Below are 26,638 nucleotides of genomic sequence, written 5' to 3'. Positions count from 1 at the left end.
CCATAGCTGGCAGAATATGCTACTCCTTTACCACAGAAGAGGCAAGGATGGTAGCCTCTTCTTCCAGGTAGCTCTGTGGGGAACAGCTGTGGGGAACTTCTTTCTGCCTGAGGGCCAAATTCAGTGTTAGGGAAGCTCTTGGCAGCCACATTCCAGTAGTGGGCAGGCCAAAGGCAGAAGGGAATAGCCAGGTGCAAAAGGGAGTGGCCCAAAATAAAAAAAACACCAGCATATTGTAGCTTAAAGCTCTTCCTGCCAGTAACTAGGCCTTAGGAGAAGCATTTCAGCCTTTTAGGGTGCAATCCTATGGGGGATGGGCGGCTGCCTCCAAACTCAGAAGCAACTGCCTATCCAATGCAAACCAAGAGAAGCACAGAGGGGATTGTTCCGTGCTCCTCTTCCAAGCGCGGAGGAGCACGGGGCCGTTCCACACTGCTTGCAAGACAGCATGGAAGTGGGGAAGGTCGGTTCTCCAGGAATCAACCTCAGAGTGGGGCTCCGAGGTCGGTTCCTGGAAAACCACATATCCTATGGCCGTCTAGCCGCTGACTAGCAGCCATAGGATTGCTCCCTCCAAATGGGGAAAAAGCTGCGCAAAAGCCAGGAAACCACCAAATGATTGGTGGTTGTGGGAAAGGACCATGGCTCACTGGGGAATCCCAGGGGGCCAGATTTGGACCTCAGAAGGGCTGGATTTGGGCAATAAGCCTGAGGTTCCCCATCCCTGAAGTAAGTGATGGATAGAACTGACGTGATGAAATTTCATATAACTCTGAAATAGCGAAGGGGAGAAATCAGTTCAGTTCACCTTTTAATATGAACTTATGAAATTTCGCCCTTTCAAACCAGTAGGTGTCTGACAAAAGTGTATATGTTAGCATTAAAATGCATACAAAAAGGTGTGTATTAGGAGAAATGTACACAAAAATGATTATGAATTTTCATGCAAACCTTTTCTTTAAACTTTCTCAACATTTGAGAGAAACCAAAACGGACAGGTATGTCCATCCTACTCTGAAGTCCCGCGGCCATTTGTTTTAGCTTCAGATGTTTTTCTCTGAAATTTGTACTTGACAGTTGACTTGAGGTATCTAAGAACAAAAATGTAACTCATAAAATATGTAATAAAAAGGAATAAGCAAATAAACAGAACCCTGAAGGGGTATTCAGCTATCCTGAGCCTTGCAATATTGAAATAGTCTGTCCTTTGTCCCATGTTCAAGATGAATGCATTTCTAGGAAAGAAAGAAAAAAGAAGACATGGCATTTAGAATTGGTTAACACCCAGGAAATAGATTTCAGCTGTAATACCAAAAAGGAGCGAAGAAACTGGAACAGCTGCTCCATGCACCAAAAGAAAGTGTTAATGAACCATTTATGGGAGCAATTGAGCATAAGGAAAGAATGACGCTTTTGTCTAAAGCCAAGAGGGGGGCAAACTATTAAGATGAATTCAATCTGTTCAATTAATAATGATACAGTGTCGGCGATCACACAATGACAAACCCGTGTCATTGGATACAGCAGGATTGGAGTATGGCGAGGGCCAATTTAACCACTGTGGGAAAGCAAAACTGACAGGACTTACTCCAGAGTAAGGGCTTTGAATAATGCAGCTATAGAAAACAAATGTGAGGTGGTTAGCAGGCTTCTGTTCTGCTGAGGAGAATTGTGTGGCGTAGGTAGCATCTGCTGGTAGATGCTGGATTTTCCAGATTATATTTTTTTTAAAAGCACAGAGACGTTTCCCTAGCATTAACTGTGATACAGAGGCCAATATTGTTTGTGGCACCTTCTCCCTGCATTATGGATGTGGGATAGCCTTGCCCCAAGCAAAAGCCTTGTGTTCTTTTCGCCTCCTCTCCATATCAGAAAAAAATGTGTACTCTAGCCCTGGAGAGGGGACATAACCAGCCATGGAAAAACTACATTAAAAATGATGCCCATGTACAGTGGGGGTGAGTTCTAACTGCTAGGTTGCCACTGCTGAGTGGGATGCAAGGAAAAGAGACAGTATTTCCATTGAAACAAATGCCTGGATATCTGGCCGTTTTGGAGGCCTTTCAGGACATTCAGCTAAACAAAACAGTAGTGCAGTGGAGGCTGGGGGCTCCAATGTCAGTGGGGCGGTGCAGCCTCCCCAAGTTTCAGTCAGAACGCTAAAGGAGCTACCCAAGTTGCTCTGTACTGACCAGTTCTGACTGGTTCTGACTGAAACCTGCCATACTCCAATCCTGCTGTATCCAATGACACAGGTTTATCACTGTGTGATCACTGACACTGACCTCCACTGCAATTGTGCCTTATTTTATCATCATGGTATGTGTTCTCTTCCGTTCTCTCTAGTGTTCAAGGAGGACTTTAATCTGGACATTTTCCCAAATACATTATTCCATTGGCTTTGAACCTGGAGTTATGAGGCAACAGATGGGAAGTAGCTAAATTATCTTTAAAAGGCAGAGAGAGGTCTTACACGTTTATGAATAGATTAGGGCAGCAGTATTATGTGAAGAACAATCTGACACATACCACTAGAGTGAAAATTGGACTGCAGAGCTATCTCTCTGTCTCTCTGTCTGTCTTTCATTTCATTTCCTAGACCTGCATGTTAAAAATCCAGGTGGGATATGGAGGGGAGCCTTCCCTGTTTCCTTCTAGATTCTGTGCCCCACGGCCCACCAAACATATAATGTTCTAAAGCAGGAATGGGCAAAAGGTAGATCGGGATCTACTCGTAGATCTTTAGGGGATTTGCAGGAGATCTTATTCTCAATTGTTTAACAACAGGAACAACAAAGTAACGTTTCCCACCTAAATCAGGATGCTGAAATGAAGAAAGTTCAGAGTAAACAGGGAAGCGCTATGAGCTGAGCTCAGTTCTGGAACTGAAAATACATTCCTAGGTCTAGAATGTGCTCAGAGACACCCTGATTTTAATTCTAAGGGTATTTCTTTTACACCTGGTTCTGAATGGTGGTTCTTAGGGTTTTAGTAAAAAAAACAAAAAAAAAAACACCCTACAGTAGGTACAACAAGCCTGAAATCTGCCCATCCTTATTCTAAAGTACTCACTATATAATATTATGCCAGTTTATGGGGGTGAAGCAATAAACCAAAAAATGTGAATTTGCTCATCTTCAACACTTGCCATTATTTTCTCCTCCCTCTCTTGTCTTCCTACTTTATAATCATATTGCTGTGGGCCTGGGTCTGTGTGTTTTGCTTAGACAGTTACCTCAAGAGATACAAGGCCCCCACTCATTACTCTAAAAATCAGGTGAAAGCGAACTGATTCTTCCTATATGGATTGCCTTACTCTTTGACCCTCATACAATCAACAAGGCTAAGGACAGTGTTGCTGAACAATTTCCCCCAATGTGCCAGATGTTTTGGACTTCTGTTCCCATCAGTCCCAGCCAGCATAGCCAGTGGTCAGGAATGCTATGAGTTACAGTCCAACAGATCTAGAGGGCACCAGGCTGCTATAACACAATTTGGAACTTGGGTATTTGAAGGACTGTCTTCTCCGCTATGAACCTTCTTACTCCAGGTGATGACCAGGGAGAGAGTCTTTTCAATTGGGGGGGGGGCATATTGGTGATGGAATACCTTTCCCAAGCAGGTTCAGCTAGCATCAATGCATTTACCACTTAAGCAACATATCTTTTCTTTTTTTTTAATTCTCTAAGGCTTTTAATGTGTAATTTGTGGTTGCAGTTTTAAGTCTCTGGTTTTATATGATTTTAGACTGCTCTTAAGTATTGCAGATGTGTGTGTGTGTTTTAATTGAATTGTTTTCTTGTATGTTTGTTAGTATTTTATGCTGAATTTTGTAAGCCATTTTGGATATTATTTTATAACACACATGTGGCATATAAATATTTTGAGAAAATGAGCAAATAAGAATCTTGGCAGTCAGCAGGACAAACATCACATTGTAACAACAGCAAAGCAATATTATTACAGAACCATGGAAGTCTTCATTTCTACTTAAAATATCCAGCTAGCTGAAGAAGGTGTGGGAAGCTGAAGAAATGGGGGGAGGCTGATGCACAGAGTAATCCTAATGCCCAGATATACTGGGGAAGGGGAAGACAAAAATTACATCTTTATGTCCTACCAGTGGAGGCTGGTGACTCCAGTGTCAGTGGGATTGTGCATCTGCTCCGGATTTCAGTCAGAATGCGTTAGAACTCTAAAGGAGCTATCCAAGGTGTGCCTTAAATAGCTCTTTTAGAATTCTGACTGAAACATGGGGTGGATTCACCACCCCATTGACGTCAGAGCCACCAGCCTCCACTGCATCCTATACAACAGGAATGGGGAACCTGTAGATCTCCAGGAATTGTGGGACTCCAACTCTCATCAGCCCCAGCCCACATGGCCAATGGATGATGGGAGCTGTAGTCCTCTGGAGGGCCACAGGTTGCCCACCTCTGACAGTGTCCCAAGCCATTATTAAATGTGCAGGTCTCCTCTAAGAGTGTAGACCTGCAATCCTACAACATCGGACCTAATGTGCTGGAAAAGAGAGCTTCGGCTATTGGGTGGTTTAGAAATGAAATAAATAAATAAATAAAGTGACTGCCAGCCCAAGATGTCTGAGAGCTCCTTATGGTTATTCAGTGGGGAATTACTCTGCCTGTGTGTCCAGAGGCACTCTTCTCTTACTGGGTAGGTTTTATGATCAAGCCTTCACATTGAAAACTGATTTGAACAGGTGCTCATCCTGGGTAATCCTCATCTCAGATTTAAGACTAGTTCTGCTGGAGAACAGAATGGCCTTTTTCACGTATAAAATTACATTGCAAAAGAAAAACTGAGTGGGAATTTTTTTGTCCTTCTGACAGCCGCTGCCACCATTTCCCCTGTGATAGGCAGTTGCATCCATATATCTTTAATTAGTATGCGGCTGGGGGGGGGTGTTAAACGGAGAGTAGGAAACTCTAGGCTAAATGAGGATTGTGATGCTTCTGGAAGCTTAAGCGACCTAAACTTATAACATTCTTATTGGGTTCTACAAAATGTGATTCATTTCTTAATTAGGCAGAGTGAGCATTCTGCACTGGGAACCATTCATGAGGTCACCATTTTCACATAGTTAATCCCAATCTTGTTTGCCTTCACTTCATTCCTTTTATCTGCATCTTTGCACTGGCTATTAAAAATCCAAAGTCTTATTCATTGTGGCAGTTGTGGGGGTGGGTGGGGGTTCAGTGTGTGTGTGTGTTTGGTCCGCCCAATGTAAAAGATGACAGGTAATAATATAATGTGAGGTAGCAGGAGAAATGCTGACAGACATTGTGTTACTTTGCTTCAATTAGGCTCTAATTACTTCTTCTCTTCAATTAGAAAATCACATGAACCAATTATGCCAGATAATGTGTGCTTATCCTATTCAAGCTGCACAATGGGTAAGGTCTATTCACATTGATTATCTTGAATTTATGCTTTTAGCCTCCTCCCCCCACCCTTCTGTCTGCATGGCCCATTACAGTTTTAAAGTGGAAGCTCTTAAGCAGTTCACAGTATTATGATATCATTCATAACAATTGTTATGTTTTGATGGAAGAATAATTTTGATGCCTGGAATAAAAAAGGAGAAATATGGATTCAGGGTATTCTGAATTCTGCTTTTTGGTTACAAGCATTTTTGTGGTAATACTTGTAACCAATAAAATGACACAAAATAAGGCCATTTTGAATGCACACAGCAGATTCATTTCTATATAGGACAAAGGCAGAGTTTAGAACTAAACACTGTAGTATTGAAAAATCTTTCATCAACAGGAGAATTTCACTTACAAGAAGCAGTGAAAACGTAGGCTTTTCTCTCACTGGTTGAAGAATGAAGGAGATCCAACAAAAATGGCAAGTATGTAAGTCAAAGCTCTAAAAGTCAAAGCAATATTAGAATAGAAATTTGCTAAATCCACAGAAGTGGGAAGGGACAATAGGCTTCTCTACATGAGGCTGAAGCTTTTGGTTTCATCACAGAATTGAGATCTAAGCACTGTGCAAGGAGTGTTTCCTTTCCTGATTTTCTGCTATATAACTTCTAGGTGGCACTGTGGTATAGCAGAATAGCACAAATACACAAGTGGAAAAAGTCTTTTCTTTCACTTTCACGAAAATACCACATTTTCCTTGCTCTAAAAAAAATCTCACCTTAAGTGCTTTTCAAAAATAGAAGCAAACTGGAGGGTCATGGTGTCATCCAAAGAACCCATAAACAACCCATAAACATAGGGAACAACAAGGGCACAATACATACCTCATGTAGAAAAGTTATTCTTAATGGGTTGGATCCATATTTAGTCATGCTTAGAAATCAGTGGGAGTTAAGTTAGTCCTTATTAACTTAAGTCCCACTGATTCTAATGTATCTACTTAGATTATGACTAAGGGCGCAATCCTATGCATGTTTAGACAGAAAAAATCAGTGGTGGCTGGTGACACCAGTTCCAGAGGGGCAGTGATTCCATTCGGGGGGGGGGTCAATTTTTTATTGTGAATTTCAACAAAACAAAACAAACAAAAAACATAACAAAACCAAAAAATAAGAAAATAAAAATATAACAATGTATTCTAAAATCCTCAGTTTCAAATATTACAATATTCTAGAAAGAGAAAAAAGGGGAAAAAATAGGTCACACATAAACTTCAGTAAAAACAGACCATATATCCAAGTTATGCCTATATACCACTTTTTCAAATGTTGCTAGCATTGTTAAGTCTTCAGTCCATGGCATTATAGGTGGTTATCCTTCCAGTGTTGTAGTATCAGTCTTTTAGCAACCAAAAGGGCATGAAAGATCCATTTACACTGACCATGTGTTACATTCCAAGAAGCAGGTAAGTAATTTAAAAGAACATTTACATCAGTAAATATTAAAGAGCTTTCCAATACAAAATTTATCTGTTTAATAACTTCCTCCCAAAAGCGGACAACCATTGTTGTTGTTGTTGTTCAGTCGTTCAGTCGTGTCCGACTCTTCGTGACCCCATGGACCATAGCAAACCAGGCCTTCCTGTCCTGCGCTCTCTCCCGGAGCGTGCTCAAGTTCATATTCATTGCATCCGTGATGCTATCTAGCCATCTCATCCTCTGCCGTCCCCTTCTCCTTTTGCCTTCAGTCTTTCCCAGCATCAGGGTCTTTTCCAGGGAGTTTTCTCTTCGCATTAGGTGGCCAAAATATTGGAGCTTCAGCTTCAGTATCTGTCCTTCCAATGAGCACTCAGGGTTGATTTCCTTTAGGATGGACTGATTTGACCTCCTTGCAGTCCAGGGGACTCGTAAGAGTCTTCTTCAGCACCACAGTTCGAAAGCATCAATTCTTCGGCGCTCAGCCTTCCTTATAGTCCAGCTCTCACAGCCATACATTACTACTGGGAAAACCATAGCTTTGATTAGATGGACCTTTGTCGGCAAGGTGATGCCTCTGCTTCTTACTATGCTGTCTAGGTTTGCCATAGCTTTCCTCCCAAGGAGCAAGCGTCTTTTAATTTCATGGCTACAGTCACCGTCTGCGGTGATCTTGGAGCCCAAGAAAGTAAAATCTGTCACTGCTTCCATTTCTTCCCCTTCTATATGCCAGGAAGTGATAGGGCCAGATGACATGATCTTAGTTTTTTTAATGTTGAGTTTCAAACCAGCTTTTGCACTCTCCTCTTTCACCCTCAACAAGAGGCTCTTGAGATCCTCTTCGCTTTCTGCCATTAGGGTGGTATGGTCTGCATATCGGAGGTTGTTGATAATTCTCCCGGCAATCTTAATTCCGACCTCTGATTCATCCAACCCGGCATTTCTCATGATGTACTCTGCATATAAGTTAAATAAGCAGGGTGACAATATGCAGCCTTGTCGTACTCCTTTCCCAATTTTGAACCAATCGGTTGTTCCATTTCTGGTTCTTACTGTTGCTTCTTGACCCTCGTACAGGTTTCTCAGGAGACAGGTAAGGTGGTCTGGTACTCCCATCACTTTAAGAATTTGCCACAGTTTGTTGTGATCCACACAATCAAAGGCTTTAGCGTAGTCAATGAAGCAGAAATAGACGTTTTTCTGGAATTCTCTTGCTTTCTCCATGATGCAGCGAATGTTGGCGATTTGATCTCTAGTTCCTCTGCCTCTTCGAAACCCAGCTTGTACTTCCGGTAGTTCTCGGTTCGCATACCGCTGAAGCCTAGCTTGTAGGATTTTGAGCATCACCTTGCTGGCATGTGAAATGAGTGCAATTGTGCGGTAGTTTGAACACTCTTTGGCGTTGCCCTTCTTTGGAATTGGAATGTAAACTGACCTTTCCCAGTCTTGTGACCACTGTTGAGTGTTCCAGATTTGTTGGCATATTGAATGCAGCACTTTAACAGCATCATCTTTTAGGATTTTAAATAGCTCGGCTGGAATACTGTCATCTCCGCTAGCTTTGTTGTTACTAATGCTTCCTAAGGCCCACTTGACTTCACTCTCGAGGATGTCTGGCTCAAGTTCAGTGACCGCACTATCATGGCTATCAGGGACATTCAGATCTTTCCTGTATAGTTCTTCTGTGTATTCTTGCCACCTCTTCTTAATCTCATCTGCTTCTGTTAGGTCCCTGCCTTCTTTGTCCTTTATCATGCCCGTCTTTGCACAAAACGTTCCCTTGAGATCTCCGATTTTCTTGAAGAGATCTCTAGTCTTTCCCATTCTGTTGTTTTCCTCAATTTCTTTGCATTGTTCATTTAAGAAGGCCTTCTTGTCTCTCCTTGCTATTCTCTGGAACTCTGCATTCAGTTGGGTATATCTTCCCCTTTCTCCTTTGCTTTTCACTTCCCTTCTTTCGTGAGCTACTTGTAAAGCCTCATCAGACAGCCACTTGGCTTTCTTGCATTTCTTTTTCTTTGGGACGGATTTCGTTGCTGCCTCCTGAACAATGTTACGGACCTCCGTCCATAGTTCCTCAGGCACTCTGTCTATCAGGTCTAATCCCTTAAATCTATTCCTCACCTCCACTGTATATTCATCAGGGATATGATTTAGGTCATACCTGAAAGGTTTAGTGGTTTTCCCTACGTTCTTCAATTTAAGCCGAAATTTTGCAAGAAGCAGGTCATGATCTGAGCCACAGTCAGCTCCAGGTCTTGTTTTTACTGACTGTATGGAGCTTCTCCATCTTTGGCTGCAAAGGACATAATCAATCTGATTTCGATATTGACCATCTGGTGACGTCCATGTGTAGAGTCGCCTCTTGTGCTGTTGGAAAAGAGTGTTTGCTATGATCAGCGTGTTCTCTTGGCAAAACTCTATTAGCTTTTGTCCTGCTTCATTTTGTACACCAAGGCCATGCCTGCCTGTTATCCCGGTGATTTCTTGACTTCCTACTTTAGCATTCCAATCCCCTATGATGAAGAGGACATCTTTTTTTGGTGTTCGTTCTAGAAGGTGTTGTAGGTCTTCATAGAACCGATCAACCTCAGCTTCTTCGGCCTCAGTGGTTGGGGCATAGACTTGAATTACTGTGATGTTGAATGGTTTGCCTTGGATTCGTACTGAGATCATTCTATCATTTTTAAGATTGTACCCCAGTACTGCTTTTCCCACCCTTTTGTTGACTATGAGTGCTACTCCATTTCTTCTAAGGGATTCTTGCCCACAATAGTAGATATGATGGTCACCTGAATTAAATTCGCCCATGCCTGTCCATTTTAGTTTGCTGATTCCCAAGATGTCGATGTTCAATCTTGCCATCTCATGTTTGACCACCTCCAGCTTACCTTGATTCATTGATCTGACATTCCAGGTTCCTAAACAATATTGTTCTTTACAGCATCGGATTTTCTTTTCACCGCCAGACACATCCACAGCTGAGTGTCCTTTCGGGTTTGGCCCAGCCACTTCACTCTTTCTGGCGCTACTTGGAAATTCCCTCTGCTCTTCCCCAGTAGCATATTGGACACCTTCCGACCTGAGGGGCTCATCTTCCAGCGTCATCTCTTTTAGCCTTGTGATACGTTCCATGGGGTTTTCTTGGCAAGAATACTGGAGTGGGTTGCCATTTCCTTCTCCAGTGGACCACATTTTGTCAGAACTCTCTGCCATGACCTGTCCATCTTGGGTGGCCCTGCACGGCATAGCTTATGGCTTCACTGAGTTACGCAAGCCCCTTCGCCACAACAAGGCAGTGATCCATGAAGGGGGGACAACCATTAGGTATTTCCAAAACATATGAATAAGAGAAGCATTGACTGCATTACACCTCCAACAATTCGCCGAATTTGACAAGCCTTTATTAAAAAGTTGCTGTAGTGTCCAATAGGCTCAAAACAAAAGTTTTTGCTGGATAAGGCATAACCGAAGATCTGTTGAGATGTCCGACACAGACACCAAGATGGCAGCCCATTGATTAAACAAAATAGGACATTCCAATTCCCTGTTCCATTCCCTGCTGTAAACCACTTGTATCATATTTATTCACTGATAATAAATATTTATAAACATGAATCATAGGTCAATATATCTGATCAGCTTCAATGAGTATTTCCAGTAGTGAAGGAGACTTTGACTGAGGCAGGAAAAGCAGCAGGACCGAATCTAGATACCAACAAATGTTTCAATGGCAAGTACTGCCATTCCACTATAACAGGCAAATCAAATTGATCTCACAAAGTTTAAAATAACAAGAACTCATCATCAACCCCTGCTAATTGATCCAGGGTAAAGATCATTTTATCTGTCCAGGTCCACCATAAAAACATTTTATTTCCAATTCTTAAATCTGGATTTCCCCATAAAGTCAATTTAGCATGGGAAAATCAAACTGTAATTGACGTGACATTATATGCCACACTTCTCTAACTGCCAGAATTGTGGGAGGAGGTCTGTCTGCCTTAATATGCCAAGAGCCTAATGCCATCCATTTAAAGAGAGGCTCCAGACAAGAAGATTCCAACACTGACCAAGGTGGAAAATCTAATCTGAGTGGAAAAGACCAAAATTTAGTACAGGTCAGCAAATTTAGTACAGGTCAGCAAATACCTGGGAAAATTCTGGAGCAGATTATAAAGCATTCAATCTGTAAACACCTTGAAAGCAATGCAGTGATTACGGGAAACCATCATGGATTTGTCAAGAACAAGTCCTGCCAGATGAATCTGATCTCATTTTTTGTTCAAGTTACCTCCTTTGTGGACTGTGGAAATGCTGCGGACATCATATACCTCAACTTCAGCAAAGCTTTCGACAAAGTGCCCCATGATATCCTGATGAGCAAACTAGCTCAAAGTGGGCTAGATGAAACAACGATCCGGTGGATCCACAGCTGGCTACAGAACCGGACTCAAAGAGTGCTTATCAGTGGGATCTTCTCAAACTGGGGAGAGGTAACAAGTGGGGTACCGCAGGGCTCAGTCCTGGGCCCAGTGCTCTTCAACATTTTTATTAATGACTTGGAGGAGGAGGTGCAGGGAATCCTGATCAAATTTGCAGATGACACAAAATTGGACGGGATAGCGAATACCCTGGGAGACAGAAACAAAAGTCAAAGTGATCTTGATAGGCTGGAGTGCTGGGCAGAAAACAACAGAATGACATTTAATAGGGATAAATGCCAAGTTCTGCACCTAGGAAAAAGAAACCAAATGCACAGATACAAGATGGGGGATACGTGGCTCAACAACACTACAAGCGAGAGGGATCTTGGAATTGTTGTCAATCACAAGCTGAATGTGAGCCAACAATGTGATGTCGCTGCAAAAAAGGCAAATGCTATTTGGGCCTGCATTAATAGAAGCATAGCTTGAAAGTACCTGAAAGGCTGTCACAGAGAGGAAGGCCAGTATCTCTTCTCGATCATGCCAGAATGCAGGACACGGAATAATGGGCTCAAGTTACAGGAAGCCAGATTCCAGCTGAACATCAGGAAAAACTTCCTGACTGTTAGAGCAATACGACAATGGAACCCATTACCTAGGGAGGTGGTAGGTTCTCCCACACTGGAGGCGTTCAAGATGAAGCTGGACAGCCACCTGTCAGGGATGCTTTGACTTAGATTCCGGCATTGAGCAGGGGGTTGGACTCGATGGCCTTATAGGCCCCTTCCAATCCTACTATTCTGTGATTCTGTGAAATAGGCCCCATGGTACATAGCTAGATCAGGAAAACCGAACCCACCTTCATTGATCTGAAGTTGCATCCTTTTCAAATATATTCTTGATGGAAAAGAACCCCAAAAGAATTTATGAAACAAAGCATCATGGTTTTGGAAATATTTGCAGGGTATAAGTATAGGGATCCCACGTATAACATAAATTATTTGAGGTGTGGTATTCATCTTAAGTGTATTCACCTTACCCCATAAACTCAACTTTAAAAATACCCATCTATCTATATCTCATGAAATATCATTAATCAACGTTTAAATTTAACCTAATAATTTGAGATATATCTGTAGGGATAATTACTCCCAAATAAGTAATAAGCTCTGTGCACCATCACAATTGCCAATTGGCTAATACACTAGAGTATACCCTATCTAGGTTTTAGTTACAGCCAGCCAAGGCTCTAAAGGTACTATCCAAGATGCTGAACCCATGTTGGAGATAAAGTTCTGCACCTTGGATAGCACATTTAGAGTTTTGGCTGGCGGTAACTAAAACTCAAAGTGAAATCACTAACCGGAGTCACCAGCCGCCACTGAATACTGCAGCTCCCAGCCTTCCCTAGCCAGGGCTGGGGAATGCTGGGAGTTGGAGGCCTTTTTTCTGTGTAAAGATGCATAGGATTGTGCCCTACGTCTGGATCCAGCCTCATGAAACCAGATCAACCTTTTATTTGATGAGTAATCTTTCTATTTGGATCAGATATCTTGATTGTTTCCAGCAGCTCTCCCCCATCAATGTAAATACCACCAGCCTTGTTCTGTTCTGTGTTTGTTTTGGTGGTGATGGTGGTGTGTGTGTATGAGTGGAAGGGTGGTGAGTCAACCATGGCTGGAACTGGGAACTACAATTCCAAATGGGCAATGCTTTCCTATCAGTGTGCAAGCAACAACATTATGAACCAGGAGGGAACTCTTCATAACAAATGAACTTTTTCTAAATGCGGGCCAGGGAAGTCCATGCCACACACCAAGCTGATTGCATCAGGAAGAGTTTAACCATCTCTAGAGCTGATGATGTTCTTGCTCGGCAAAAGCCATGATTCCTCATTCCTGTTGCCTACATGCCTAATGATCTTCTTTGGATCATGCCCATGTGACAAGGGTTTCACTGGTATATTGTACCAGCATGTTTCTGTTCTCCAGTTTGGAGATTTTTTTGGAGGCCTATCCACAGAAGGACTTTCACCATCAAGGCCATAGTTCTCCATACTTTACACTATGCAGAATAAAACCAGTGTTTAAACATCATCCTTGCAGCTTCTTATCCTAGACAGCTAAAATTATAACATTTTCTCTGCCATAAGTGATGTGGCTGTTATGCAGTGCTTCTTTCTATTGTAAGTTACGTTAAAAATAACTTTTGTCACAAAGAAATGGTAAGATGCCATCGCTGTCTTCCCCTCCCACACACACATAGAGCTAATAGTGGCTGGGAGAGGATTTAGATGGGGAAAAGGACAGTACTGGAATGGGTTAAACCAGGCATGGGCAGACCTCAGGCTTGTGGGATCTTTGGGCTTTGTTTTTACTAGAACCCCAAGATCCACCAATGGGATCCAGATGCAAAATAGTGACTGGGGTTGGAGCCTAGGGATGTACGAAAGTCTTACCTGGCTCCATGCCAGGCAATCCGTGGGGCAGGGAGGCGCTCCGTCCCTCCCCCCAGAATCCTCCCCAGCCATTTGCATGGCTGCCTTTACCGTGATAGGCTACATAAATACTTACGTAGCCTATCACGGCAAAGAGCAGGGGCGCAAATGGCGTAGCAGCCTCCATTTGCGTCCCTGCTCTTTGCCATGATAGGCTACGTAAATACTTACATAGCCTATCATGGCTGACTGCAAGGACACAAATGGCGGCCAGGAGACCAGCCAGAGCTGCCGCTGCCGCCAGGTAAGCTCCATCCCAGGGGGATTCCACGGGGGGGCGGGGGGGCGTTCTGCCACGGATTCCGGGGGCCAGATTCTGGTGGAATTCTCTGACATCCCTATTGGAGCCAGATGCAAAATAGTGGCTTATCGCACAGTCCAATCTGGATGCCTGTCAGCCTCCAAACTCTGAGGCTGACGGGGATCCTGTACAGAGCAGGAGGAGTGCAGAGGCCATCTTTGCTTCTGCCCTTTTCCTGCTCTGCATTTTTGCTAGTCAGGCATTTTTCCCCATCTAGCTAGGGCTCCGTGGAAGCAGGGGGAAGGAGGCTGGAGAGGGATGGGGATAGCTTGTATCGCTGCTTCTCCAGTCCCCTCCCCTCCCCGCCCACAGAGCCACCCCCTTTCCCTCCTCCTCAAGGTTGCTTTTGCGAGCCCAGAGAGGCAGCCAGTGTGGTTCTCTCCACGCCGGCTGCAAAGGGGAGGGGAGGGGAGCTCGGGCTCCTGGGTCTGAGGTCAGAGCACTGTCTCCGACCACTGGTCCAGGAACCCAAACTACCCTATCCCCCCCCCACATGCTGTCTAGGGGCCATAGGATTCCTCTCTTAGAGGGTGGAGCCAATTACTGCTGCTTGCATGAGCCATACACTGGGATTACCTATATATAAAAGTACAAATCTACATCTGAGTTATTACAGATCAGGGATTCTGCCAGCCTAAATTAGGAAGGGGGTGAGAAGGCCTATTTCTTGTGACTGTTAAACACTCAGGAGTTAGAAACCCTTGCCAATCTGCTGCAAATCGACCAGCAATCCACTAATAGACCCCAATCCACTTTCTCCTCCCACCCCAGGTTTAAACATCCTCCCCCAGGAACAACTTCCCCAATCATCAAAGCAGCTGCAGAGGGCTGCTAATTAATATTTTTTTTAAGGGAGATCCTAATTCTGCCTCTTCCACATCATAGCTAATGGCTGTGATATGCACAAACGTTCCACAAAATATCTGAGTTTCATGAAAGGAACAAAACCTACTTTCCCATTTATGAAGACTTTTAAAAAATGTTCAAAACCTATTAAACTGGCTTTGCTTGCTTCAGTCAAAAATGCTTTCTTATACCTAAATACAGACATTTTTTTAGATAGTCTAAAAAGCTTTCTAATACCTAACTATAGACTTCTGACTGCAAGCCTACAATAAAACAAATGGCAAGTGTACATTATTCAAGACAGTAGGACTAAAAGTTGAGGCACCTGTGCAATTACCATAATTACCCTTGTAGCCATTGCCACCTGCAATCATGCAACTTTGCACCCAAATTAGGCCCAAAATGGTACTTGCCTTTCAACACCCACATATATGTTGCACACATATTTTTCCTAGTGCATATATTATAGAATAATAATGGCAGCAGAAAGGCCAGGAGATAAAACTGGAGGAATCACTTTGTATGGAAGCATAAATACATGTACATGGACAGAGGTTTCACAGTTGTGGGCCTGAATGTCAAACCTACAAGGGGCTGGTTCACACAATGCTTGATTTCTCATCATTTGGTTCATTTGCACTTCACAATGGAATATGCAGTCTGACTCCTTTGAAAAGCATTGTACTTGTGGTGATATGAATGGTCTATCTGTGGTATCTGTGGTATCTCATTCATACATATGGCTCACCTCCTGATTCTGCTCTCAATGGAGCTTCTTCACACAACACACTAACCTATACGCAGTGGTTGAGTATGGGTTGCTTTGAACCATAGGTTGTTTGTTGAACTGTGGGTTAGTGTGTTGTCTGAATGCAGCACGTTTTCCACAGGATGGGTTATTGTGTTGCCTGAACACAGCCAGGAAGGTTTGTTAACCATGAAGTGTGGCTTGTTAACCACCTTGAACAACCCAACAACAAACCATAGGTTCTCAAGGTTTGTTCAAGAAAATAAGCCACACTGCATGGTTAACAAGCCACCCTTGCTGTGTTGTGACAACACAACAACCCACAGTTCAACGAACAGCCCACGGTTCAAAACAACCCACACTCAACCACTGAGTGTGGGTTAGGGCATTGTTAAGTGATGAACACTGAGACATCAGCTGCTATACCTTAAAATTAAGCATGCTGACACTACTTGAGAAACTATCATCAGTTACCCCCTGTACCTCAAGTAAACATGGGTAAATTATTAAGTCACTTATTATATAATCCTTCTACATTTCAGGTTTTCAGTCCACAGAAGGCTATGGCCTTGTAAATTAGATAAGGCTATGAACATATAGGGATTGGGATTGCATTAACTTTGGACCATAATGGAAGTAGAATCCAAAATAAGGTTTTATTGATAATAGTTACTGTTAGGGTTCCCCTTGTGACCTGGACCCCCTGAGCAACTCCTTAAGTATCTCTTGCCTCCTTAAGAGTCCACGTTTCTTCTTTACCTTCCCCTTTCTAATAATGTGGGGTTTAGGCTGTAGGAGTAGGGTGACTGATGCTCTAGACCCAGGATTTAACCACAACTGTTTACTGGTAAATTAAGGCAAGCAAATCACAACTAAAGGTATTTATACAATAGAGCTGAGTGATACAAAAGGCATTAAGAGAAAATAAAAGTTGCAAAACGCAAGTTACTTTACCTTAGTTGTACTTAAACTTCCCCAGGCTGCTTCTTGCTACTCCCTCTTCAGGCTCTGGTGTCCCCAACTCTGCTCTTACTGGCTCTATCACTATCTTTATATGCCCTCCTCCCTCAAAACTGAAAGTACTGTTTCAAACCTGAAGAAATGGAACTTAACTGGGGAAATGAAACTGAAACTTAACCAGGGAAATGAAACTACTCCTCTCAGGGATATCCCCTCCCAACAAAAACCCAGGCCTCTAAGCCTGACCTTTTTTCCCTTTGCCTCTGTAGGCATCAAATCAGTTCATAAGGCTGCTATTCACACTAGGCACCATTAAACATGGTGAGTTAATCCAACATCATGTGAGCAGACGTCCACTTGAACAACGGGACTTCCCCTTGCTCTCCTCCTTCCAGTTGTCCCCCACATGCACCCAAATCTGCTCTGAAGGATCACCCAACCCAAGGGGGAGGGGGAAACCATTCCACCAGCTGTTTCCATTCCATTGGCAGGCGGAGAGGATTGGATACAACCCATTGGTGCCACTGAGAGCTTCCCTCCCATGCCAACATATGTTTGGGTGGGGGAGGTTTTTATCAGTAGTGTGGAAGGAAAGGGTTAACCACCATCCTTGTACGCCAGAGTCCCATGCTCTTCAGGAGGCCCCAACAGCTGCTATTAGAAGATATATGCAACTCCAAGTGACAACATCATGTATGGTTTGGCCCTCATTTGATCCACACTTCATAACATTTTATCCTAATGTCTAGTAGAAACTCAAACTATTATAAATAGAAGGCCTATTGACTGCAAAGTGGAGAGTCCTTCCTTGATCAAGCTGTAAACCCTCTGAATTATGGGTGAGTAGCCACAGCTTGAGACAATAATCACATTTAAGGTGCAATCCTATGCATGTTTAGACAGAAGAAAAGCATGGCTGGCTGGGGTATGCTGGAAGTTGTAGGCCTTTTTTTCTGTGTAAACATGCATAGGATTGCATCCTTAGTTGTCATTTACAACCCACCAATCCTCGTTCAATGTCTAGGATTGTACCTACCTGCCATGTAACTCTTAAAGATGAGGAGCCTTAAAGAAAAGAAGAGGTGGCAACCCTAATTCAGCCCAAACATGTTTGATTCAAACCCAATACTTTTAAAAGTTAAACACTCAAAGCCCTGGGCCTGGACAAATCTGTCAGATCTGGTTTCCCCCACACTCAATTTTTTAAAAATCTCAACTTATTTCCATCCCGTTTATGAAGAAATTTGAGAATTTTGGTAAGTTCTTATCAAGACAAACAAGCCCAATGGATTTCTCACCCATATCTCTGTAAAAGCCTTTAAACATTACTGTGTATTTTCCCCCCGCTATGTTTTATATAAGCAAGTTCTTGCATCTGTTCAGGACTGGGTGACACAGGAAAGCATAAAAAATCTGATGAAAGAGACAAAATGCATACTCTGCCTGCTCAGAGAGAGTGGAATAAATCTGGAGGACACAAGGCTCAAAAAGCATGCCAAAGCAGAAGAGGCCCCAACATCATTAGACTTCAATTTGTTACAACTGACTATTTCTCATGCCAAAGTCCCGCCTCCAGGGTATTGTCTGTGGCTGGAAATACAAGAACAACTGCTTGGGATTTTGAGTTGTGAAAATGACAAAATAATGTTAAACTTTTAAGATGCTTTTTACACTTACATAAAACCCGACAGATTGGATTCTGAACACTGCAGACTCTTATTTCTCAGTGGCTCACACCTCTTATTCATTTGAAGAACATTCAAGATGGCAGACCTTAACAGCTGAGACCTCCTGACATAGGTACTGAGCTGAACTCAGCATTAGGACCTTAGAATCTCATGCTAAAGAGACTACTTGGATACAAACCATATTCAGTTTTAGTAGAATTAATTTCCAGCTAATGTGTTTAGAACTGGATATACATATAAAAGTAACCTAGAATAGATAGTACTTTCTGAAATACTCCCACACTATAATTCATTGGGCAGTGGTGTGAGGGGAAGGGAGGATGTTTCAATAGCTATGATAGCTCCCAAGAGAAAGAATAAGAATAAGAATAATATAAACCACACCAACAGCATTAATAAAATAACAATTTATGTAATGGCTTGCTTACACTCAGAAACATCAAGGTTGATTTGCAAACCTATTTTAAATAAATCATACAGTGAATTTCTTTTACATGTCAGGCAGAAAAACATGCAACAAAACATTTAATAGCATAATGTTCTCAAAAGCTTCAGTTTTTATATTATTCAGAACAGAGGACCCCCAGTTTCCCCAATACATACAAATGTCCAATACTATCAGGGGTAGCCCTATCATTAGGCAGAGTGTGGCAGCTGCCACAGGTAGCAGATGCTCAGGGGAGGAGGGCAAGGAGCAGCACTGAGGAGCTGAAGGCCACTAATCTTGCGGCATAGACCAGGGGTGGGCAAGACACAGCCTATAAGCCACATGCAGCCCTCATCACCCCTGGTGCAACGCCTGCTGCCCCACTGCCCAAATTCACAGCAACGGCAAAAAAACCCACACACACATATTGAAAACAAGCTAAATTTGCCGTTTTTACCCCTGAGAAGTGGTCTGTGGCCAAAATTTGGTGAACGTTGCCAGGTTTTTGCTGCCACCACTGCTGAATTGAGTGGCCTGGAGGCAGCAAGGAGCACGGCATGCAGGAGGCCTGGGAGCGGGGCAAAAGTGGTCCCAGACCCCCCAAAGTTGTCCACATCTGGCATTGACCAATTGGTGGGAAGGAAGGTGGCAGCAACAAATCTGACATGGCCAGCAGTTCAGACATGGCTTAACAGAACATGCCCTCATAGTCCTGCAATGTATACAAGGTCCAGCAAGGAAGCAAAACTAATTTTTATGAAAATGGAGCTTTATCCATTGGCCCTCAGCACTACCAGTCAGCAATTAACACTAGACAACATGGAAAACCAAATCAGTACAGATATTGAACATACAATGGGCAATGGGCAGGGGCAGGGATCATAAAAGGCACTATACCACACAATTAGCAATGTATCTTTTTAGGAAAGTCCTCCTAAGACATCAACAACCATAGCTCTAAGGTGCCTTGAACTGACAGGCATCAGAGGAAATACTAGGCAAAGTCTGTGACTGGTCTGGCAATACTATGCTCAAACCAGAGAAAATCGGTCAACAAATAATACTACAACAAATGGAGGATCAAAGCTAATACAATTTCTACCTTCTAGCCTAATAAACACGCAACAATAACTAGGCAGAGTCTGCTGTCAGAAAAGAGTTTATGACAGCCTACAAACATGGGCCCTTTAGGAAGCTCCTTCTGAGATAACCATATCATTAAAACACCTTGAATAGGTTGTTGTCAGAGAAAACATTGAGCAAGGAAGACTATTGGGCTAGGCTGGGCTGATGAGACTGGGCTCAATTCAGAGAAAATTAAGTATGCCAAACTTTCATGGAAATCAATGAGAACTATTCACCTAATATTCCCTGGATTACGCTTACTGGCTTTCTGCTTTCAGGCCTTGGAAATAAAACTTGTAGCAGGATCCAGGCCTTCTATTGGATTTAGTGGTTTTGTACAGTAAGATCATGCCGCCAGAAATGGTAGTTATAGAAATAAAGAGGTTCAAGTGATATCTCGGATGCAAGACTTGGACCAATCACAATTAGTTCCTACAGTGACATAATGCTTGTTTTCATGAGGTCAAAACTGCACTGAAGTTGGGGGTGATGTGAGGGTCAAACTACATATTATGTTACATAACTAGTATCTATATCTTCTTTCATTACCTTTTTTGCAGTTATGGGGTTGAATTTTTATTGGTGAGGAGGTTTAACAATTCTCTACCTGGCTGCAATTTCACCAATGATCACCCGCTTGCCACATTGAGGCGGAGGGGGGTGTGATCATTGGTAAAACTGCAGCTGGGAAGGGAAGTATTAAACTTCCCCTCCCACCACTGTGGGGGTCCCAATAAAAATTGAAACACTCCCAACCATAAGAAAAAAGAGATAGTTCTGCTACCTACATCTTTAACGTACTGTATGTTGTGACCCTGACAGCAGTTGGGGGGCGATCTATATGTTGTTAGGACCAATGTCAGTCAGTGCTACCTGCTTCTAGGAGTGGCAGAAGGCACTGCCAAAGAAAATGATGTGGAAGGAAGGAAGAAAATATATATTTAATATTGTACTTTATGCTGTATTTTGTGGTTTTAATTTTTGTGAACTGCTCAGAGAGCTTTGGCTATTAGGCGGTATAGAAATGTAAAAAATAAATAATGAAAGACAGACAGACAGACAGACAGACAGATTGTTATTAACCACTGGCTATATAACTAAAATTCAATTCATGAGCAAAAAAAATGTTGTCACACTTAGTTGAAACTATTGTTAATTGCCATGCTTTTACATGCACACGCACAAAAAAAATATGACTTACATGTGAATGTTTTACTTAACTCATTATGCTTTTATGGCAAGCACTGTACCTTCAACATGGGACTTTCCCATTCTAATGTCAACAAAAATTCATACTAAATTTGAGAGGGATCACAGCTTGGCAGCGGACGAGAAACCCAAAGGAAGCACACAAGGGGACATTTTACATCATGAATGTTTTCTCACTTTAATATGAAAGATCATGCAGGAAGCCAAGGGTTTTTAAAATGCAACTTCTTAACAGAAAACTTAATTCTGCGTGTGTTTCTGTATGTATCTATATGTATATATGAATGAGTGTAAAGGATTACTTCAAATTAGTTTTAGCCCTGAAAGGGAAAAGAAAGATTGAAGCAACTCAGCAGGAGAAAAAATAGGATTTCTTTTCTTTTATTCTTCTTTTTTGCTAGAGAAAAGCCAGTGACCACTCAGCTAATAGAGAAATAAGATTTGGTTGGGGGGAATTATGTTTTAACAATTATAATTATGGATCTGAATCTGTGATGAATCCTGTATGTTGAGAAGTCAATGGCATTGCAGTTTTTAAATGACTGTATAATTCCTGGGCACGCTTTGATGATTTTTTTTCCTGGCAATTGGTCTGTCTGTTTTATAAATCAGCAGGGGATTTGACAGAATGCGAAAAAGGTTTCCTCCTTCCTAGATTTATATATGCTTCGCTATATTCATTGTTAGCACTGCTCTGAACAACTTAGTCATTGATTTGTGGCATGTGCTCCTTAGAACCTTTCAAATGTTTTTATGTGTCCTGAATGAACCTTTTACTCTAAAACTTGAAGTGTTGCAGCTTCAGACATGAGTTACAGTAAAAGAAATTGCCCCCTATTTCATTTTTCCCCTACATACATTTAAAGTGACAATATGTCCTTTATTTCTTACCTCAGACAGAAAGTGGAAATGTCAAACCCTTACATCGTGGAGCCAAAAATAAAATTCCAAAAATTCAGATTGGAAATCATCGATTGACTCATTTTCTGGGTAGGCTAAGATGATTTCAGTGACTTATGGGTCACTTTAATCTTCATAAAGGGAATATTCGTTGCTCTTTGCCACAACAGCCAGGTAGATGTTAGACTAATCCAACAAGGAAGGCCTGTGCACAACAACAGATGCATCTGCTTGTCCCGCAGTGGATGCGCAGACAGCTGGCTGTGCATGTACACTCTGTGATGCTCCTTTAAGCACCATGGAATGAATCCAGGGAATCCTTTGGCTGGCTGGGTGAGTGTATCTTGATATAGGCGTAGTTCCCCATCTAGGGGAACTACAGCTATAGTGTACAGGACTTCAGTATGGTTCTCCAAATAGGTTTTTGGCATTTCAGTGTAATACCGTTTGCCACTTACCATAATTTCCTTTCTCCTTCCTCGGTGAACTGCCTGTCTCTCCACCAATGCATTCACTCCTCTGTAACACCATTTATTTATTTATTTATTTATTTCATTTCTATACCGCCCAATAGCCAAAGCTCTCTGGGCGGTTCACAAAAACTAAAACCAAACAACACACAATAAAACAATTTAAAATATATAGAACATTAAAACCACAATATAACAATACAACCACAATAAAACCTAGCAGCAGTACAGGAGTTTAAAATACAGATTTAAAACAGCAAAGATAAAAATTTAGAAAGCTAAAATGCCTGGGAAAATAAAAAGGTCTTCACCTGGCGCCGAAAGGAGTACACTGTAGGCGTCAGGCGAACCTCACTAGGGAGCTCATTCCAGAGCCGGGGTGCCACAACAGAAAAAGCCCTCCTCCTAGTAGCCACCCGCCTCACTTCCTTTGGCAGGGGCTCACGGAGAAGGACCTCTGATGATGACCTTAAGGTCCGGGCAGGCACATATGGGAGGAGGCGATCCTTCAGGTAACCTGGCCCCAAGCCGTTAAGGGCTTTGAATGTTAACACCAGCACTTTGAATCGGGCCCGGAAATGGACTGGCAGCCAGTGCAGCTGGAAAAGTACTGGCGTAATATGTAATATAAATATAAAAGTACTGGCAGTAATATAAGTACTGGCGTAATACCATCCCTATTCTCAACTCCATTTGGGATTTCTGTCTCTTCTATTTGCATACCCCTTCTGAGAGCTCTTCCCTAGGATCATGTGTGCCTCCCACAGAGGCAGGAAAGATACACATGAGCGGAAGAAATGGAAAGCTGAGGCAAAGTGCACATGCCCCAGTTCTGGTATTCATTTTAGATGTACTCCAAAGACCTATGCAAGTGTGAGTGTGGAGGGGCTATGGGTACTGGCCCGCCTCTGCTACTCCCCAACCTTCCTACATTGTGTGGAAAGGTCTCAAGCAGGAATGTTGAACCTCAGGCCTGCAGGCCAGGTCTGGCCTGCTTGGAGTTCCAAACCAGCCCTCCAGGGTTCCCCAGGTGACCAATCCCCCTTTGGGGCCTTTTCCCCCCCAACCCTTCCCCCACCTGCCAATTGTTGTGCCAATTTCCTAGCATTTGCTTTTTTTTCTTATTCTAAAAGGTTGAAATGCCTCTCCTAAGACATAATCACTGGCAATGAGAGTTTTAAGTGAATCATAGAATCATAGAATAGTAGGATTGGAAGGGGCCTACAAGGCCATCGAGTCTGACCCACTGCTCAATGCAGGAATCCAGGTCAGAGCATCCCTGACACATGGCTGTCCAGCCTCGTCTTGAACGCCTCCAGTGTGGGAGAGCCCACCACCTCCCTAGGTAATGGGTTCCATTGTCGTACTGCTCTAACAGTTAGGAAGTTTTTCCTGATGTTCACCTGGAATCTGGCTTCCTGTAACTTGAGCCCATTATTCCATGTCCTGCATTCTGGCATGATTGAGTTTCCAGTCCTCTGATCATCTTTGTTGCCCTCCTCTGAACCCACTCCAGTTTGTCTGCATCCTTCCTAAAGTGTGGTGCCCAGAACTGGACACAGTACTCCAGATGAGGCCTAACCAGTGCTGAGTAGAGGGGAACTAGTACTTCCCGGGATTTGGAAGCTATGCTTCTATTAATGCAGCCCCAAATAGCATTTGCCTTTTTTGCAGCCACATCACATGGTTGGCTCATATTCAGCTTGTGATCGACAACACTTCCAGTTGAAAATGTGCTAATACTTTTGGTATTTTGGTCCTGCTCTCTTTTGCCTATGGCCCACCCATCACTGGAAATATGGACCCGGAGAGGGAGTTTCTCTGATATGGACTTTGGCCCTTAGGCTGAAAGAAGTTCAACAGCTCGGTCTAAAGGGAGGTTGTAACCTTACTTGGCCAAATGTAGTTATAATATAGGGCAATTAAAATGATCAAAGGGCTGGAGAATCTCCCCTATGAGAGAAGGTTACAACAGCTACGATTGTTTAGCTTGGAAGAAAGGAGGATAAGGGGAGACATGACAGAGGTGTACAGAATTATGCATGGTGTGGAGAATGTGGATAGGGAGATATTTTTCTCCCTCTCTCAAAATACTAGAACCTGGGGTCATCCTATGAAGCTGAGTGGTGGGAGATTCAGGACAGATAAAAGGAAGTACTTCTTCTCACAGCACATAGTCAAACTAAGGAATTCACTACCACAAGAGATATGGTGGCCACCAATTTGAGAGGCCAAATTGGGAGGATCTGGGAGGATTGGACAAATTCATAGAGGAAAAGGCTATTAATGGCTACTAGTCTTGATGGTTGTGTGTTCCCTCCAGTAGCAGAGGCAGTGAGCCTATGTATACCAGTTGCTGGGGAACATGGGTGGGCGGGCGCTGTTTCCGCTCATGCCCTGCTTGCAGGTTCCTGGTCTACAGCTGGTTGGCCACTGTGTGAACAGAATGTTGGACTAGATGGATCCTTGGTCTGATCCAGCATGGCTCTTCTTATGTTCTCTTCTTCTTAATACCTTCCCATGATCGGCAACCCTGATTACACAGGGTTCCTGACTGCAGAGCAGAACCCGTAACCACATTCAACAAAACATGGTTACAGTTACCAAACATGGTTAACTCATTATACATGTGTTAGCTATCCTTTTGAATTGTTTTGAACTTTGTATGTTAGAGATTTTAAATTATGTTTGTATGATCTTGTGTTGTGATGTGTATCTTTGTGAACCACGCAGAGAGTTTCAGCTATTGGGCGGTATAGAAATGAAATGGATTCAGGAAGAATAGGATGAAGGGCAGAGTGAACCCATGAAAAAAAGGAATGAAACAGGGGGAATTAAGTCATCCTTTACTGCAATTTTGCAAGGGGTTCTGGGGCATAGCTCTTGAAATGTGCAGTGCAGCATGGAGGTACCCTTTTTGAGTGGTTCGTCTGTCAAGGTGTGTGGTGTTCAACCTGTTGCTGAGGAGGTTTAGCAGCTCAGGCTGTGATGCCAGCTATGCCAGCTATGCCAGCTACTTGAACAGCTTTGCTTCAGTTATCCATGCCCTAGTAACCACTCATTTAGATGACTGCAATGCATTGTATACGACGCTGCCGGTGAAAATGAGTCAGAAACTTCAGTTGGTTCAGAATATGCCTGCAAGACTGCTAATTGGACTGGATGGTAACAGCACCTCATGTCAACGCTTTGCCATCTTCATTGGATCCCAACCCATTTCCAGGCCCAGCTCAAGGCACTGCTTTTGACTTTTAATGCCCTTCATAGGGATGGCAGAGAATTCCGCCACAGATCACGGTGAGGCCGAATGCCAGTGCATTCGGCCCCCCGAACTCCATGGCGGAACAGCCTGCCACCCCCCCCGCCACCCCGCAGATCCCCCCCGGGACGAGACTCACCTGGGGCGGATCTTCCGGGTGGCGGCGGCGGCTCCGGCGGCGGCCGGTCTTCCAACCGGCTGCCACCGCCACCATTTCCACTCTGGTAAAAAAAAAAGAAGAAGAAAGAAAAAAAAAGACGTGATAGGCTACGTAAAGATTTACGTAGCCTATCATGACTAGGTTTAAAAAAAAAAAAACACGACATGATAGGCCTATCATATGCTGGGTGCGTAGCCTATCATGGCTGGGTGGGTTAAAAAAAAAAAACGCGTACGTAGCCTATCATGGCTGGGTGGGTTAAAAAAAAAAAACGCATACGCAAATGGTGGCGGCTACATATTTACATAGGCTAAAACAGGGAATCAAAAAGGGAAGCAAATAGTGCCTGCTACACTCTTTGTGTTCCCCTTGATTTTCACCATCAAAGTCTACGTAAATATTTACGTAGATTAAGAGGGCAAAAATAAGGAACGCAAATGGCGGCGGCTGTAGCCGCCGCCATTTGCGTACGTGGTGTTTTTTTTTTACCCAGAGCCCTCCGCTGCCGGAGCTTCCGCAGAGCACAGCTAGCTGCGGAGGATTCCGGGGGGGAGGAACGCAGCGCCTCCCCCCGGTGAGGATTCCGGGGGGAGGGACGGAACGCCTCCCCCCCACCATCAACATAATCTGCAAACAGGTAAGTGACTTTCATACATCCCTAGCCCTTCATGACTTGGGACCAGGGTATCTGAAGGACTGCATCCATATGTACCTACCCAAAGTGTCAGCTCTTTCTTCAAAGGCTAAGTGAGATGG

General features: G+C 43.2%; 1 long non-coding RNA gene across 1 annotated transcript; it reads right to left on the bottom strand.

Annotated features, from left to right (window-relative positions):
- Positions 1-800: 800 nt before the first annotated feature.
- Positions 801-25,945, bottom strand: LOC146357733 (uncharacterized). The gene is made up of 3 exons (XR_014786838.1): positions 25,862-25,945; positions 18,083-18,234; positions 801-1,235 (listed from the first exon to the last, which is right to left on the bottom strand). It is a non-coding gene; the product is annotated as an uncharacterized LOC146357733 (long non-coding RNA).
- Between the last annotated feature and the right edge of the window lie 693 nt (positions 25,946-26,638).

This window comes from Heloderma suspectum, chromosome 1, assembly GCF_057233095.1.
Source record: "Heloderma suspectum isolate Gila_16-S chromosome 1, 16-S_ref, whole genome shotgun sequence".
NCBI lineage: Eukaryota > Metazoa > Chordata > Lepidosauria > Squamata > Helodermatidae > Heloderma > Heloderma suspectum.
Note: the sequence above shows the minus strand (reverse complement) of the source record. Positions and strands in the feature narration are given on the sequence as shown.